The sequence below is a fragment of the Rhinolophus sinicus genome, chromosome X, assembly GCF_036562045.2.
Source record: "Rhinolophus sinicus isolate RSC01 chromosome X, ASM3656204v1, whole genome shotgun sequence".
Taxonomy (NCBI): domain Eukaryota; kingdom Metazoa; phylum Chordata; class Mammalia; order Chiroptera; family Rhinolophidae; genus Rhinolophus; species Rhinolophus sinicus.
The window spans coordinates 10,562,419-10,581,037 of NC_133768.1; the positions used below are offsets into that span (position 1 = coordinate 10,562,419).

The following is an 18,619-nucleotide window of genomic DNA, read 5'->3' on the forward strand; positions in this document are numbered from 1 at the left end:
CATCTACTGAAATTTATTGGATTAGGAAAGATTTTATCAAGGCAGAGCTCTAGAAAGTGTAATAATATTTTGTATAAAAGGACAGAGATTTGTGCTAGGCGGATCACTGGCTTATTTTCACAATCCCCCGGGGAACAGTCACTCCTAACCAATCTTCATGCAGTAATAAAACAGCAGGGAGCTCATAGGTTTAACTTTTGTCCCCCAGTTATAGGAAAGTAATCCATTTGAAGGAGGTCTGAATGCACTGGTATGGGAGAATCCGACTGCAGGTGACAGTGACTGGGATGGCCTGCCAAGGGCAGGGACAAAGGGGGAAGTGGGTGGGGGCAAGGAGGAATTTAGTCTAAATCCTGGTTTCGGGAAGTTTGGTTTGGTTGATTCCTACATCCTGGATGGCCAGCCCCTAGGAGACAGTGAAAACAACGGAATGGGACTTGGGCATAACAATCTGAAATAGTATTTGGGCAAGATCTGACCTCACTCAGCTACTATAGGAGCAAGAACTCTTAAGGTTTTGTGCACTGAGATGAAAGTAAACCCTTTAGGCCACTTTCTGTCATTCCCTAGAAGTCTTAGATTTTTTTTTTTTAACCAAAGAAAAGAAATGACAGCTGTCCAAATATTAGTGCTTGTCACACTAGGGATGCTGTGATAAAAACCAAGTTACAGCAAGTGTGTACACAATGTCAAAGGAAAGCCACATTTTAATAGAAACTTTTACTCACTTTGGAAATGTTGTGGACTGATTTCAATAAGCCCTTGTCCCCCAAGCCCCTAAGAAAAACAAAACAGCAGTTGGGAAATTAGCAAGACTACCACAGACAGGGTGCGGAAGATGCCTCTAATATGCATATTTGACTACTAGTCAAAGAAAAGCTATTTGAAAGTAATAAACCATTTTTCTCATATTAAGTAACTAAAACCTTTTAAAAAACCAAGCAAGACTACCTTGCAGGTAGGCAAGTAAATTGGTAGATCCTTTCTGGAGAACTATTTGGCAGTATGAATCAAGAGACAAAAATATTCATAGCCTCTGACCTAATAATCCTGCTTCTGGAGAGAGCCTCACGAAATACTGTTTCAGTAAAAATTAATGTAAAAAGATGTTTATCACAGAGCAAGATAGAATAGCAAACAAAACAAAAACAAGAAAGAAAGCAACAGCTGTTCAATAGAAGGGAAGTCATTATATAAATTATTGTTGACCTAGCTCAGTGGTTCTCAGCTGTGGATGATTTGGCGCCCCCCCCCCCCACCAGGAGACACTTGGCAATGTCTGGAGACAGTTTTAGTTGTCACATCTGGGGAGGGGGTGCTACTGGCACCTGGCTGGTGGAAGCCAGGGATGCTGCTAAATATCCTACACTGCACAGGAGCGCCCCACCACAGCAAAGATTTATGATCTACCCCCACCCAAATGTCAATAGTGCTGAGATTGAGCAACCTTAATCTAGATGATTGTATATCACGCAGCCCTGTTTCGAAAAAATTGTGGGAAAATGCTCAGATTTTTTTTAATTTTAAGAGCAGAATAAAAAGCTGAAGGTAGGGGCCGGCCTGGTGGCTCAGGCGGTTAGAGCTCTGTGCTCCTAACTCTGAAGGCTGCCGGTTCGATTCCCACATGGGCCAGTGGGCCTCCCGGATGGCTCAGTTGTTAAAAAAAAAAAAAAAAAAAGCTGAAGGTACAATACAATCTGAGTCATATTTGTATGTACATATCTATGTAGTGAAAAAGACTGGAAGAAAATACCCTATGGTAGAGATTGTGGGTAAAGACTAGGGTCTTTTATCTGGTCTAATAATGAAATCAACATGAGACAGATTAACAAGAGGAAATTGGATAAAGAAGGTGTGGTATATATACATAATGGAATACTATTCTGCCATAAGAAAAGATGAAATAGTGCCATTTGCACAAAATGGATGGATCTTGAAATGATCATGCTAAGTGAAATAAGTCAGAAAAAGTCAAGAACCATATGATTTCACTGATATGTTGTATATAAAATTGAAAATAACAAAGGCACAAGACAAACAAAAACTCATAGACATAGATAATAGCTTAGTGGTTACCAGAGGGTAAGGGCTGGGAAGGAGGGTGGTAGATGAGGGTAAAAGGGGATCAAATATATGGTGATGGAAGGAGAACTGACTCTGGGTGGTGAACACACAATGTGATTTATAGATAACGTATTACAGAATTGTACACCTGAAACTTATGTAACTTTACTAACAATTGTCACCCCAATAAACTTTAATTTAAAAAAGAGAAAATAACATTTAATTACATATGGATGTATGGGAACCCCACATACATGAGAGAGAAACCTCACATGCACAGGAGGTTCAGAGACAGAAAGGGTGATTGAGGTATACAAGGCATTCTGAACTAGGGATGAGGTTAGGTGCCTTGGAGGCTTCAAAGGGTCATTGCAAAATGATAAGAAGAGCAGATATTTAGTAAATAGAAGTTTGCCCTGCCATACAGGTGGGTCATAAAAAGTTATTTCTGGTGATAACTCTTATCGGCAAGGCCTGTAACGTAAATTCTTTAAGGGAGAGGTGAAAGTTTCTTGTGAGCCTGCAGGGTCTTGATAGCCTTCAGCTCAAAATATTTCGCATGCCAAAGTGGCACATCTTGGAGAGGGCTGTTCTGAACCCCTACAGACTATTACTTATTCACCAAACATGTATCTTCTAACTGGCCACACAGTTGGAATACATTTCCCGGACTTCTTAGCAGTTGGGCAGGGCCAAGTGTGTGCTTCTGGAAGTGAGGCCACCGGTTGTAAGGAGGGCTGGGAGACTGTTTTTCATCAAGCCATACTATTCTATTTGTTATCATATGTATGTGTTATTTATAGAAATAGATATGATATATTTACATAAAGCACCTGTGTCCGTTGGGTGTGTAGTTCTATGCATTCTGGGCTCCTGAGACCTTACTTCCACACATACCCTATCTGTAAAATGGGAATAATTATAGTGCATACCTCACATAGTTGTTGTAGGAATTAAAGGAGATAATGTTAGTAAGGCACTCAATATTTGGGGCTCAATAAATGGTAGCTATTGACGTGGATGTTGTGGCTAATGATGTTATAATTCTTGTCTCTGCCTTTTACCCTGAAGCATTGCCAGAGTCACCAGAAAGCAGCTTTAGGGTGGGGGCATTCTGAGGTTTCGCAGTGCCAAAAGGAATGGAAGTGTCTGGTCCAAAATTTTGCCTTATTTTCTTTTAGGCAGGCAGAGGAACCCTCACTTGGCTCTGCATTGTTCTAAAGGGTGGAAGGACATTGTTGATTTCCATTCTTCTATTATACTGTGTTGCATTTGTTTATTTACTTATTGGTGAGGGTTGGGGGTAAGGTGGCCTTGACTTGTAAGCAAATAGAAAATAGGCCAATGCAGAAAGAAGCAACAGGAAATTAACAAAATAACTTTCCTATGAAGTTGGACAGTTCAATTAGAAAAAAAAAATGAGTTTAAATGCACGCCTTTTAAGACTGCAAATACCCCCAAAGACTAAAGATCACTCACACCTTGAGTGTGACTCTAAATGGTTTTCTAAATGCCTACATTTACACAGACATTAGAAATGTCAGCCATCCTGAGAGTTGGCAAGTTGAATGGAAGAAATGCAGACAAAAAGTGCAACGTATGTAGGGCTCTACAAGGCAGGGGCAGTGGGGGGCGGGGGTGGGAGCCGAGAAGACCTACAAGGAAGGGCTGTCCAGATAGTGAGAGGAGGCTGAGATAAGAGGAACGCACTGCCGAGATGATCAACTTTGCCTTCTCTTACATTTTACCATGTTCAACTTGAGGATGGAAGATATTTTTGCCTACCAGATGTTTAAGGAGCTAATCTTCCCCTGGGGCTTTCGTGACTCTTCAAGTGGCTCTTCCAGTCATCTGCAGGTAACAGATGGAGTGTCCCAGCCCTCTGAGCCCCTGGTCCTCTCCCAGGGACCTTCCTGAGCATCGAGGTGAGGACCCTAGATTCCCTCTCACACTTTATTGGTTATCTTAAGACGTCTTGACCTTTCTTCATGTTTCCTTTGATGAGGAAACTGGGTCTTGGAGATATTAGGTCATGTGTCCCAGGTCGCACACTGAGTATAGGGCAAATCTAGATTTAGATTTGAGGCCTGCTCTACCCATATCCAAGCTCTGTCTACTCCACTATGTTACCATCCATAGAAAATGTTTCTGGATTGTAAGCTCCCTGGTCTGGGCCAAGTGCAATGCCTCAGCCAGGGGTCTGTTCTGGGTTCCCCTTTCAGAATCAGTGTCTAGTTCAGCTGTGGCTTAGAGAACGGGGAACAAGGCTATATCCTGCCATGGGTCTTACAGAGTCGCAGGCTAGAAATGAGCAGCATGCAGGCAAAATAGAACACAGCTGCATCCCAGGGGGCCCTGGATTCAAAGCTGGCTGAAAGTGGATGCTCCCTGTAAACACAGGTCATTTCATGCTGTCTTTCTCTGAAGCAGAACAATTGGCAAGTGATTCTTCTTTGGTTTGTACTGAGACTTTCAATCTGCAAGTGTGGGTTATGTCCACCTTTAATGCTTGTGTCATTCTTGGGATACTCACTTCTTTTGGACTGTGGCCGAATTACCCACATACATGAATCTAGATCAGAGTTCACAGTGGGGCATCAGGAACTCACAACTAACACCAAAGAATATAGCTAATCTGACAGTGTGTCCGTGTTTTTGCAGATGAAATTTAAAATGGAACCGAGTGCAGCACTCCAAATTATTTCATTATTAGCCCATCATTTTCATTAGCTGACAATGATTTTTCTTACTCCTCCCACACTTCCCATTTGCCTAATAATAATGAATGTGGTAGCCTCTTGGAAAAACTGTTTCTTTGGGCTAGGATTTTTCTCTTTCCTTTCAAGTGGTTCTTGGGAATGTGTCATAAAATTTATGAGTTAAAGGAACTTTATAACTCATCCAGTCCAGTCCTCCGCATTCAGGAATCCATTGTGTCTAGTCTGTGGCTGTTAGCTATTCGGGTATATTTGAATATTTTTCAGGACGGGGGGCTTACTTCCATTATTTCTCAACAAATGTGATTGTAAAACCTTTTCCATCCCAAAGATGTGTGTCTCCCAACCTCCATCATCTGACACTGAGGGAGACCCCTTTTATTCCAAGCGAGGTCCAGCTCCTTTGACTGTTCTTCATTATGAAAGGTTTGAAAAAATCTCTCAGCATCCTGGTGTTCCTGTGGTGGCCCTTCTCTAATCTTGCAAAGTTCCTCTTCAAATAGGAAGCTCTAAATAAGGTGTAAATCTCCAGCTGGTTAGGTTGGAACTTTCTTCCCTTGGAAACACTCTAAGTAATATGTATTTTTGTTTGTTTTTATTGAAGTGAAATACACGCAACATAAAATTAACCACTTTAAAGTGTAGAATTCAGGGCATTTAGTACTTCCACAATGTGGTGCAAACATCATCACCATCTAGTTCCAAAACCTTTCACCAGACCAAAGGGAAACTCTGTACCCATCTAGCAGTCGCTCCCCATCCCCCTGCCTCCAGGCCCTGGCAACCACTTATTTACTTCTGTCTCAATGGATGTGCCTATTCTGGACATTTCTTATAAATGGAATCATTTACTAGGTGGCCTTTGTGTCTTGGCTTCTTTCACTTAGCATAATGTTGTAGCATGTACCAATACTTCATTCCTTTTGTATAGCTGAATAATATTCCATTGTATGGCTATGCCACCATTTGTTTATCCATTCATTTACTGGACATTTGAGTTGTTTCCACCTTTTTGCTATTGTGAATAATGCTGCTGTGAACACTGGCGCACAACTATGTGTTCGAGTCCTTGCTTTAAATTCTTTTACGTATATACACCTAGTAGAATTGCTGGGTCATGTGGTAATTCTATGTTTAACTTTTTGAGGAATTTTCATAATGTCTTCCACAGTGGCTATACCATTTTACATTCCCATCATCAGTGTCTGAGAGTCCCAATTTCTCCACATCCTTGCCAATACTTCTTATTTTTTATTTTACTTTATTTTATTGGGGAATACTGGGGAACAGTGTGTTTCTCCAGGGCCCATCAGCTCCAAGTAGTTGTCCTTCAATCTAGTTGTGGAGGGCGCAGCTCAGCTCCAAGTCCAGTTGCCGTTTTCAATCTTAGTTGCAGGAGGCGCAGGCCACCATCCCATGTGGGAATTGAACCGGCAACCTTGTTGCGAGCTCGCGCTCTAACCAGCTGAGCCATCCAGCTGCCCCTCCGGAGGCTCAGCGGCAGCTCGTTGTCTTCAATCTAGTTGTGGAGGGCGCAGCTCACTGGCCCATGTGGGAATCGAACCGGCAATTCTGTTGTTCAGAGCTCGCGCTCTAACCTACTGAGCCATCCAGCCGTCCAATGCTTATTCTTTTCCATTTTTAAAATTTATAGCTGTCCTAGTGAGTGTGAAGTGGTATTCTAAGTAATCTGTTTTCAAAGAGATTGAAAACATGGCTGGCCCTAATCTCCCACTGCATGTCCCCATTCTCCATCCTCCAGCCTCACTGCTTTCACAGGCCTTCCCTCCCAATGCAGAGCCTTTGCAAATGCTGTTTCCACTGCCTCTTTGCCTGCCTAGAGCCCACTCGTCATTTGGCTTGCAACCTGAGCACCACTTCCTCACGGAAGCCTTCTCTGACCTCCCCATTAGATCGAATACCACAACTGCCAGTTTCATTGCACTGTCAACCTCCCCTTCCTAGTTCCTGCCACAGTTGCAATTTTACCTCAGATTATGTGAATATATAATGTATGTTTTTCTCCTCTTTTGGGCCATGACTATAGTAGGAGCAAATGAAAATATGCTGATTAATGATAATCGTTTTGAGGAACCTTGTGGGACTTTGAACTTGTGGCTAACTAAAATCTGCAAGTCTTTGAATATAAAGTTTCTAAATTCATGTCCCATCATACCTCCTCCTTCCCAGGACTCTGTCCCTATAATAATGGCCTTCTGTCTATCCTGCATCATCACTATTGCCCTTTTAACTTAATCATTCCTACTGGTTCACACACATTCTAGCCACTGCCCTATTTTCTTGCTCCTTTTTTTTGTTTGTTTGTTTAGCAAAACCTCTTGGAAGAATCATCCATACTTGCCTACACATCCTCACCTCTCACTCTCTGAAGCCCACTCCAATAAGCCTTACATCCCCATCATTTTTCTGAAACTGCTCTTTCCAAGAATACAAATGATCACATATGGCAAGATGGGACTCTTGCAGTGGAGGCCTCCATTCTTCTGGAAACCCGTTCTTATCTAGACTTCCATGAAGCCACACATTTCTGGTTTTCCTTCTACGTCATTAGATATGTCTCAGTCTTATTTGCTACTATCTAAATTTATCTTGTCATGACTGTGTTTATTTCTTTTTTTTTTTATTAAAGTTTATTGGGGTGACAGTTATTGGTAAAGTTACATAGATTTCAGGCATACAATTCTCCAATACATCATCTATATCTCACATTGTGTGTTTACCACCCAGAGTCATTTCTCTTTCCATCACCATATATTAGACCCCATTTACCCTCTTCTAGAGCCCCACTCCCCCCTTACCCTCTGGTAACCCCTAAACTATTGTCTGTGTCTATGAGTTTTTGTTCCTTCATTTGTTTGTCTTGTTCTTTTGTTGTTTTCGGTTTTATATACCACATATCAGTGAAATCATATGGTTCTCTGCTTTTTCTGTCTGACTTATTTCACTTAGCATTATACTCTCAAGATCCATCCATGTTGTCACAAATGTTCCTATATCATCTTTTCTTACCGCCGAATAGTATTCCATTGTGTATATATACCACAACTTCTTTATCCATTCATCTATCAAAGGACATTTTGGTTGTTTCCATGTCTTGGCCACCGTAAACAAAGCCGCAGTGAACATTGGAGCACACGTGTCTTTATGTATAAATATTTTCAGATTTTTTGGGTAGATAACCAGGAGAGAGATTGCTGGGTCATATGGTAATTCTATTCGTAATTTTTTGAGGAACCTCCACACTGCCTTCCATAACGGCTGCACCAGTCTGCATTCCCACCAACAGTGTATGAGGGTTCCTTTTTCTCCACAGCCTCGCCAACACTTGTTACTATGTGTCTTGTTGATGATAGCCATTCTGAGTGGGGTGAGGTGATATCTCATTGTGGTTTTTATTTGCATTTGTCTGATGATTAGTGATGTTGAGCATTTTTTCTTTTCTTTTTTTAAATTTTATTAGTTTCAGGTGCACATGACAAAGCAAAACTTAGACGTTTCTCATTTATATCCCTCACACTGTGTGAACCCCCCTCCCCCGACTGTGTTTATTTCTTATTGTCAGTTTCACGCCATAGATTGGATGCTCCAGATGGGCAGAAGCTTTGTTTTCAATTAGCAATAATCATGCCTCAGATAAACCTCATTTGCTACGACGCTGCCACTGCGCAAAGCTGGAAGCTTTGTTTATCTTGATCACCACTGTAACCTCCAAGCACAAAATGTATCAGATGTTCAAGATTTTATTAAATGCATGAGTATTTTACTCCACTTGAACTTATATAATTTGAACCTCAGGATCTCTAAAATTCTTGTTTGTATAAAAAATATCATGACATAAGTATCATTCCAAGTTTTGATTCTTCTACCTAATGTACTAGCTAACCCTTGTGAAAATGACTAAAGAAAAACCTCATTCAAAATGGAGTCAGGAAGCCATGAAGGGAGGACTCTCATGCATATACCACTTGTTGCAGTTTACTTTACATCCCAGCAGGAAGAAGGAAGACTTTCTCCTTGTCCAGCAACAACTCAGCTACCAAGAAGACAACACCACCTAGAACTCTCACTTTCTTCCAATGAACTTCTGTTCAAAACTGCCCCTCCCAACTTCCTGCCTTCCTCTATAAAAGCACTCTCCTCTCCTTTGTTCTCCAGACTTGTCTGTCGTTCACCAGAGTTTGCAATTCCTCTGCTATTTCTGGGTAAACTCGATTTTCCTGGCTAAACTGCTTGTCTTTTTGTTTTAAAAGTTGACACCCCCCTACTTTAGGTGAACACTCTTTCTAAATTTTTGTCCGTTAGGTGGATAAAAATATTGGTTCTGACAATCTTTCTTCTTTCACATTGACCTCAGTTCATTGACTCTTTTAGCATGATTGTTTTCAGCCAGCTGGGTAATCCTTGATTGTGGTGACACCCAGTACTCATTTCTGTATGTTGTCCACTAAGGAAATAACTTCTGTTGTGGAAATAGGCCATCATCTGTTCAGCACACACAAAGTTCTAGGTTGATTCATCTGTTCAGCTGGGGCAGACACCTGTTAACATGGTGATTTCCAAAATGCACTGAGCAAGGACTATTTAAACCCAAGAAAGAGGAACAGATGTAACAATTAGGCAAGCCCTGAATATTTCAATGCCTAGAAACTGCCTCATGGAGAAGAAACCAATTCTTGTACCATCTTGAAACCAAGGTCAAGGAACACCTGCAGTGCAACAGTTTCTGCTGCTCTAATGAGGCCATGCAATATGGTTTCAGGACTCTCCTCCTCTCCTCTGAATGGCTATCCCTCTGCTTCAACTCTTCCTGAAGTCCAGAAAGGATGTAGAACATGTCCCTTTTCTCCCATCTAGAAACTTTATCTACGAAAGCAGTGATGTTGGAGGTCTCAGGGGAAGGGGTCGGGGCAGGGAAGTGGGAACTTTTGTGCCTTAATATATTTGGATTCCCTACAATCATCTATTTTTTTAAAAAATGCTCAGAGATCCTAATTGTAACTACCATACATTTGTTTATGCACTGTACATATCACCAAATATTTCTCCCAGTGAATCATGAGATAGAGGTAGACAGGGTCAGCATTATAAAATTTTGCAGAAGAGATCATTAAGACCAGGAGTGGTGTAGTGCCTTCGCCATGGTTATAAGACTCGTGGATGATTAGAACTAGAACTTGTTGACTGGAGCTACAATGACTCCTTGTCAATTTCCCTTCCCATCTACCAATGTCAGCATTCAGTTAGAAGGGTCATGAAGTGACTGGGTGACCTGCTCTTTTCTTTTGTATAAGTGACTTAACGCCTTTGAATCTGTCTATTCACGCTTGAGAGGCAGATAACCATACTCCTGATGCAACCTACCTTGTGGAATTTTGAGGAGGCTCATAAGAGTGTTTGAAAATACGTGGTTTGGGGGGTGGATGAGTGTCTCAGTTGGTTAGAGCGTGAGCCAGTTCGATTCCCAAATAGGCCAGTGAGCCGTGCCCTCCACAACTAGAATGAAGTCAATGAGCTGCCGGGTGGCAACTAAGATTGAACACGGCACCTTGAGCTGAGCTGCCACTGAGCTCCCGGATGGCTCAGTTGGTTGGAGTGCATCCTCTCAACCACAAGGTTGCCGGTTCGACTCCCGCAAGGGATGGTGGGCTGCACCCCCTGCAACTAGCAACGGCAACTGGACCTGGAGCTGAGCTGCGCCCTCCACAACTAAGACTGAAAAGACAACAACTTGAAGCTGAGCTGCACCCTCCACAACGAAGATTGAAAGGACAACAACTTGACTTGGACCATATCTCAACATAATAAAAGCCATATATGGTAAACCCACAGCTAACATCACACTCAATAGGGAAAAGCTAAAACCATTCCCCTTAAGATCAGGAACAAGGCAAGGTTGCCCACTTTCTCCACTTCTATTAACATAGTGCTGGAAGTTCTAGCCACAGCAATCAGACAAGAAAAAGAAATAAAAGGCATCTAAATTGGTAAGTGAAATTGTCATTATATGCAGATGACATGATACTATATATAGAGAAGCCTAAAGACTCCACCAAAAAACTATTAGAACTGATAAATGAATTTAGTAAAGTAGCAGGATACAAAATTAATATTCAGAAATCAGTTGCATTTGTATATACCAATAATAAAATATCAGAAGGAGAAATTAAGAAAACAATCCCATTTACAATTGCTTCAAAGACTATAAAATACCTGGGAATAAATTTAACCAAAGAAGTAAAAGATCTGTACTCAGAAAATTATAAGACACTGAAGAGAGAAATTAAAGAAGATACAAATAGATGGAAACACATACCATGCTCATGGATAGGAAGAATTAATATAGTTAAAATGTCCATACTGCCTAAGGCAATATACAGATTCAACGCAATTCCTATCAAACTACCAAGGACATTTTTCACAGAAATAGAACATATAATCCTAAAATTTATATGGAACCATAAAAGACCCCGGATAGCCTCGGCAATCTTGAGAAATAAGAACAAAGTGGGAGGTATAATGATACCTGACATCAAATTATACTACAAGGCTACAGTAATCAAAACAGCATGGTACTGGCATAAAAACAGACACATAGATCAATGGAACAGAATAGAGAGCCCAGAAATAAATCCATGCCTATATGGTCATTTAATCTATGACAATGGAAGCAAGAATTTACGGTGGGGTAAAGACAGTCTATTCAATAAATGGTGCTGGGAAACCTGGACAGACACATGCAAAAAAATGAAACTGGACCACCTCCTTATACCATATACAAGAATAAATTCAAAATGGATTAAAGACTTAAATGTAAGATCTAAAACCATAAAACTCCTAGAAGAAAATATAGGAAGAAAGTTTACAGACATTACCTGGAATAAGATTTTTACTGATATATCCCCTCGTGCAAGGGAAGTAAGAGAAAAAATAAACATGTGGGATTACATCAAACTAAAAAGTTTTTTCACAGCAAAGGAAACCATCAATAAAACAAAAAGGGATCCTACTGAATGGGAGAAGATGTTTGCCAATGATATACCCGATAACGGGTTAGTATCCAAAATTTATAAAAACCTCACTCAACTCCAAAAAAACAAACAACCCAATTAAAAAATGGGCAGAGGACATGAAGAGACATTTTTCTAAAGAGGACATACAGATGGCAAACAGACATATGAAAAAATGCTCAACCTCACTAATCATTAGAGAAATGCAAATAAAAACCACAATGAGATACCACCTCACCCCAGTCAAAATGGCTATCATCAATAAATCAACAAACAACAAGTGCTGGCGAGGATGTGGAGAAAAGGGAACCCTTGTGCACTGTTGGTGGGATTGCAGATTGGTGCAGCCACTATGGAAAACAGTATGGAGGTATCTCAAAAATCTGAAAATGGAGCTACCTTATGACCCAGCAATTCCACTCCTAGGTATCTGTCCCTAGAAATCCAAAACTCCAATTTGAGAAAATTTATGCACCCCTATGTTTATTGCAGCACTATACACAATAGCCAAGATATGGAAACAACTGAAATGCCCATTGGTAGGCGACTGGATTATGAAACTGTGGTACATTTATACAATGGAGTATTACGCAGCCATAAAGAAGAATGAAATCTTACCATTTGCAATGATACGGATGGACCTAAAGAACGTTATGCTGAGTGAAATAAGTCAGACAGAAAAAGACAAATACCACATGATCTCACTTATATGTGGAATCTAAAGAAAAGAATAAATGAATGAACTAATCAGAAACAGTCTCAGAGACATAGAGGAAAAACTGAGGGTTGCTAGATGGGCAGGGGGTGGGGATAGGGGGAAGGTGAGGGGATTAGGAAGCAGTCATTAACCACATGATTGTCACGGGGATACGAAAGTCAATTTGGGGAAGGTAATCAATAATGTAAAGATTTTGTAGGGTATCTGATGGACACTTGTGTCATTAGGGAGACCACCTCAGGGATGATGTAGATGCCTGATCACTGCACTGTACACCTGAAGCTGAACAATAATGAATGTCAACCACTTTTATATATATATATATATTTATATTTATATTTTATATATATATAGTTACAAGAAGCAGAGCACAGCATTAGGAATAGAGGCAGGGGAAGTGTAATGTCTCTGTGCAATGTCAGAGGGGTAGTGGATGGGGGGAGGGGGGTTGTCACTGTGTGAGGGATATAAATGATAAATGTCTAACTATTACATTGTTTTGTGCACCTGAAACTAATTTAAAAAATCAGTTTAAAAATGTGTTATTTGATGCTGCTAAGTCTGTATAATTTCTTATGCAGCAATAAAAAACTAACATATTATGTTTAAAAAAATAAAGAAAAGAAAATACATGGTTTAAGGTAAAGTCCTGCCTTCAGGCTATTTTTATTGTTATTGCCATGATCTGCTGAATCAATGTCTCTCTTTCTCTCGCTCCCTTTATTCAAGATGGAAACTCCAGCTTCAATCCAGTTTCCTGGTGCATCTTCACATGACCCAAAGGGTCTGTGATCATATCTGCAAAGCCCTGCAGAGTCCTGGGATGTAAACTGACAGGCTTGAAATCCTGGACCCGTGTTAAAGAAATAGGAGGTGTTCATTCCCAGCTCACCTGGAGATGCCCTAAGTCCTAGGTAGACTCTTCTCCCTGTTCTCATGTTTGTCCACCATCACTTGCTGATGTTTGTTGAATGAATGAATGACTACAAAGATCAGACAGACCTGGGACCAAACCTCACCTTGGGCCCTGATTAGCTGAGCCTCAGTTTCACAATCCGCAAACTGTAGACAATAGACTCCTTGCAGGGTTGGTAGGAATATTTAAATAATAGCTACTAGGTATTTTTCTCTTTCCCACATTCAATTTACCTTTAATTCCCCCTTTCATAATGGCACCCACTTTACTTTTCCATTTTCGCTCCTTGTCAGAGGCAAAGCAAATAGGAGGTAAGTAGTTCTGCCTTTTCTCCATCAGCTGATCTGCCCCAAACCAGTCTTTGTCCCTCCTTTGTCTAGTTATGAGTTTAAAAATATCCTTTGTGCTTTGTGGTTCACAAATAAATGTACAGCACACGCAAGGATAAAATATTAGCAAATCAGTACACTTACATAATGTCCTTTTCTTACAAGGCAATCAAAAAACATAATTCTAATTCTAAAAACTGTTGTATTTCTTTTGATTTCTTAAAATGCAATTGAATTTGAGATAAAAAAAATCCTTTAAAAGAGTTACATTGAAGTCACTTTCTATCTCCAAACAGGTCATATTTTGGGAGCAATTTCCCAATCTGTAAAATGAATAATGATTGCTTTAGAATAATCATAATTATATCCCCCAAAGGGAATTTTATCTGAGTTAATTTTTGTCTTTGTACTGTCAAATGACTGATTCTGCAGCAATTATAAAGCCCTGCGTTCTTTTTCACCACTGAATAGCACGCCCATTACCCTTCACAGTTCCCTGTGTTTCCCTGACACGCAGGCATTTGAAAACAGTGGTTTTGTGATTTAAACTTATCAAGCAAAATGTCATTGAGGAAGCCAATTTGCTAATTGACTTTTTGATTTGTATGTCTTTGTATGACCGCAAAGGGCCAGGAAAAAATATGTAGGCGTGTGGCTGTGAAGGTAGGATTAATCCTCTCTGCATTTGGTTTCCGCTTTCTTAAGAAGTTTTGTGTGGGTGGTGGGAGCAGATTGGCCGTCTGAAAAAGCCAGGCTCCTTTTCCTCTGTGGAACAGAGGCCCCTTCACAGCAGCTGTGAACAGGGTTTCTTTGCTTCCCCTGCGTATGGCTTGCATTTGGGGTCTTGGTGCAGGGCCAGGTCTTTTGGGGACACGACGCATCTCCCCACCTCTTCCTGGTGCCTATTGCATTGTGTCTCACCTCTCCATGGGCTTATTGTGTCTCACCTCTCCACGGGCTTCCTTGAGCCAGGCTCCCTCCTTGGACAAGTTAATTATTACATCCTAGTAAGAAGGGCAAGAGGTGCTGGTGGGTGGCACGTTGTCTGCCCCAGTTAAATATGCACAGCTGACAGGTGTCACCTGGTGATTCAGCTAAGAGCATGGGCTTAGAAGCACACTGGACTGGGTTCAAATCCTGCCCCTGGCTTTATAGACGCTGCAGGGACTTCAGAGAGTGACTTGAACCTCTCTGAGCATCCTTCCTCCCCTGTCGAGTGGGAGCCTCTCTTGAGAGGATTGTTATGAAGAGGCAATGAGTTATTGCACTTAATGAGTGGGGTGCAAAGCCTCGCTTTCGCTAAGTGCTCCATAAACATCAGCTACAGTTACAAAGCAGCCAGAGTGGCCCTGGAGGACCGAGCGGGGGTGAACCCAGCCTCCTCTTCACTCTTTATGCTTGGCTTCTTCAGAAGGCTTTCTTTATTGGCTTCTTTTGGTTTCTGTGTGTGGGTGTATGTTTGTGTGGATCAACACCTTCCAACTGGACAGTGACCTCCAAACTTTCACTATGTATATATGTAGATGGGTGGAGATATAAATGTACCATATATATGTACTTATACATATATTGATGCCGCTCCACTTTTAGTAGCATTCAGTGATGTTTTCTTGGCTGTCTTATTTCATTTTTTGTCACAAGAAAAGGGGTTTTATTCCTGGAGTGGAGTTTTAAATCCAGCATTAAGTTTTCTTTTGGGGAGCTTTGTTGCTCTTTCAGGTCAAAGCATCCAGCATCTCATGGCTCCTCGCCTGGTGTGATGGGAGCAGGTGCGTCCTCGTGCGTATAAAGGGCACTCCGAGGTGGGGTGTGAGGGCCGTGGTACAGCCCCGTGGCTTTCACAGAGACCACTGGCTGCACAGATGGTTCTCCCACCTCCATCCTTGGCTCGGACCGCACAGCAGTTGTCTCCCTCGCCTCTCCCACATCTTACTCATAATCACTGACTGTTCTCAATCTGTCTCTTTCTGATTTCATTCTTCTTATTCCTCCACCTCCTCAACTTTTCTTTTTTTTTTTGGCTTTCAGTTCTTCCTCTGATACCCACCAGCTCAGCTTGGCAGGTTTCCCTCTTATGTCATTCTCCATGTTGACCAGGCTTCCCAGCCCTTTCTGCTTTTTGGGAGGTGGAGGCCTAGTGATGTTGTGTGTCTGTTGGTCCTGAGATGTAGTGGTCCATGCTCTCTGTGTACATCTTCCCTGCGTAGCTGGTGGACAAAGCCCTGGTAGCCCCAGCAACCTATTTCATGGTCATTTGGGTTAACTGATTCAGAAGCATAGTGAGCGACCCCTCTGTGCGATGAATTGATGAATTAGTTGGTGCAAGGGGGCCTCAAAGCCTTTCTGCCACTGGCATACCAGAGAGCAAGGAGTTCCCACTCTCGGGGACACTCAGGTTGTTAAGTTTGTGTCTCTGAGTATGACTGGCAGCTACTTGGTACAGTCAGCTGGGGATGCTTGTGAAAAGGCATGCTCCTGACCTTCTGAATCTAAAGTTATCTGCTAGGGAATACGGATTTTAATAAGTTTCTTGGACCACTGCTACTCAGAGAGTGGATCTGGAACCAGCAGCATCAGCCTGACCTGGGAGCCTATCAGAAATGCCAGCTCAGAGCCGCATCGCGATCTCCTGAAGCAGAGCTTCTGGAGTTGGGGCCGGAGCGCTGGGTGATTCTGATGCCTGCAAAAGTTGGACTGCATTAAGGTGGTAGGTTCGTTTCCTCTTGCTGATGTAACAAATTACCACTAAGTGGCTTCAAAGAGCACAGATTTATTTTCATCTAGTTCAAGCTTAGAAATCTGAAATCAGTTTCACTGAGATAAAGTCAAGGAGTCAGCAGGGCTGTGTTCCTTCTAGAGGCTCCAAAAAAGAATCAATTTCCTTACCCTGGATTTCTTGGCTTGTGGCACCTTCCTCCATCTTCCAGGCATACCACTCCAGTCTCTGCTTCCAACATCACACTGCCTTCTCTCTCATTGCTGACTTTAAAAAGGGACATTATCTGGGGAGTCTAATCTAACATGAGCCCTTCAAAACAGAGAGCTTTCTCTGACTGGTGGGAGAAGAGGAAGGCAGAAGAGGAAGGCAGAAAGATTGGAAGTCTGAGAAGGCCTCGCCTTACTGTTGATGGCTTCAAGATGGAGGCCTCAAGAGAATGAATGGGAGCCATCTTACAGAGCTGAGAGAGGGGCTCCTGGCTAAAGGAGGGATATGAACCCCAGTTCTCAATCCGACAATGACAAAGAACTGAATTCAGCCAACAACCTGAATGAAGCTGAAAGCATGTTCTTCCTCAGAGCTTCCAGAAAGGAATGTAGGCCTGCCAGTGTTTGGATTTCAGCCTTGTGAGACCCTGAGCGGAGAAGCCAGCCATGCCGGGCCTGAACTCCTGACCTATGGAAACTATGAGATAACAACTTTGCATTGTTTTAAGCCACTAAGTTTGTGGTAATTTGTTATGTAGCAATTGAAAACACAACAATGAGCTAACATGTCACCACTCTATGGTTGATAACTTTGACTATGGCTAACTCTGGGTGTCAATCAAGCTATTAATAGAACAAAACACTCAGTAAGGGGCAAGTAGCTATGGGCTGTGAATAGACCATTTGATAGGCTAATAATGCCCCTTGTCTCCCAGACATGTCCACAATTCCAGAATCTGTGACTATGTTACCGTATATGGTAAAAGGGCCTTTGCAGGTGTGATCAAGTTAAGGCTCTTGAGATGGAAGATGACCCTGGATTATCTGGGTGGGCAAATGTAATCATCAGGGTCCTTACAAGAGGGAGGCAGGAGGGTCAGCGTCAGACAAGGGAGATGTGAGGATGGAAGCAGAGGTTGGAGCGATGTGCTCTGCCAATGGAGGCAGGATTCTCCCCTGCAGGCTTCAGAAGGAATACAGCCTTGCCAACAACACCTGATTGCACACTTCTGACCTCCAGAGCTATCAGAGAATAAACTTGTGTTGTTTCAAGCCACTACATAGTGGTAATTTGCTACGCGGCAGTAGGGAATGAATACAACCCCTCACTGAACAGTGTGGTGATTCCACAAGCAGGAGCATATAAAGGCCACGAGCCACCGGAGGGAGGCAGAGCAGAAAAGCTTCTCCACATTTTAGTTTAGGAGTCAGACTGGAGCACAATCAGGTGAGCTACAGCCCAGTGAAAGCCCTCGGGAGAGAGGGACCAAGCCTTGTACACTTCACAGAAAAGGGTTCCTGACTCTTGATTGCTTTATTCTGTGGAAGCCAACAGCTGAGTGGCCATTTGTAGAAAGGATGGAAGGAGAACTGACCCTGGGTGGGGAACACACAATGCGATACATAGATGATGTATTATAGAAATGTACGCTTGAGACCTATATAATTTTACTAACCAATGTCACCCCAATATATTTAATAAAAAAAGAAAAATAATAGTAATCTGAAAAAAATTACTAATAAAATGATATTGTAAATTTATTGAATTTTGTATATTGATTTGAATAAAGTGTTATAATTTCACTATAAAAAAAGAGAAAGGGAAGGAACCATGGATTGCCTCCAGGGATAGCAGAAATGAACTCAAGTCACTTAACTGGGAAGAAAAATGGCCTTTCTGCTCATGCTAAGTATGCTTACCACAATTAAAAAGAATTTAAATGTGGTGAAATCTGTAATGATACGGAAAGCTGACATTTTCTCAAGCTCATGCACATGAATGAAAGCATCTTTGAGAACAAAAAAAAACCAACCTGGGGGTAAAGTTTGGTTACCTGGCTATCCCTGGTGCCAATTTATAGGAAACATTTCTTGACTCTAACAATCTTCAATCAGTGTTTTTGTTTGTTTTTGGTTTTGAT

General features: G+C 41.7%; 1 pseudogene; it reads right to left on the reverse strand.

Moving 5' to 3' along the window:
• Positions 1–8,398: 8,398 nt before the first annotated feature.
• Positions 8,399–8,475, reverse strand: LOC141569818 (U4 spliceosomal RNA; annotated as a pseudogene).
• Positions 8,476–18,619: the final 10,144 nt, after the last annotated feature.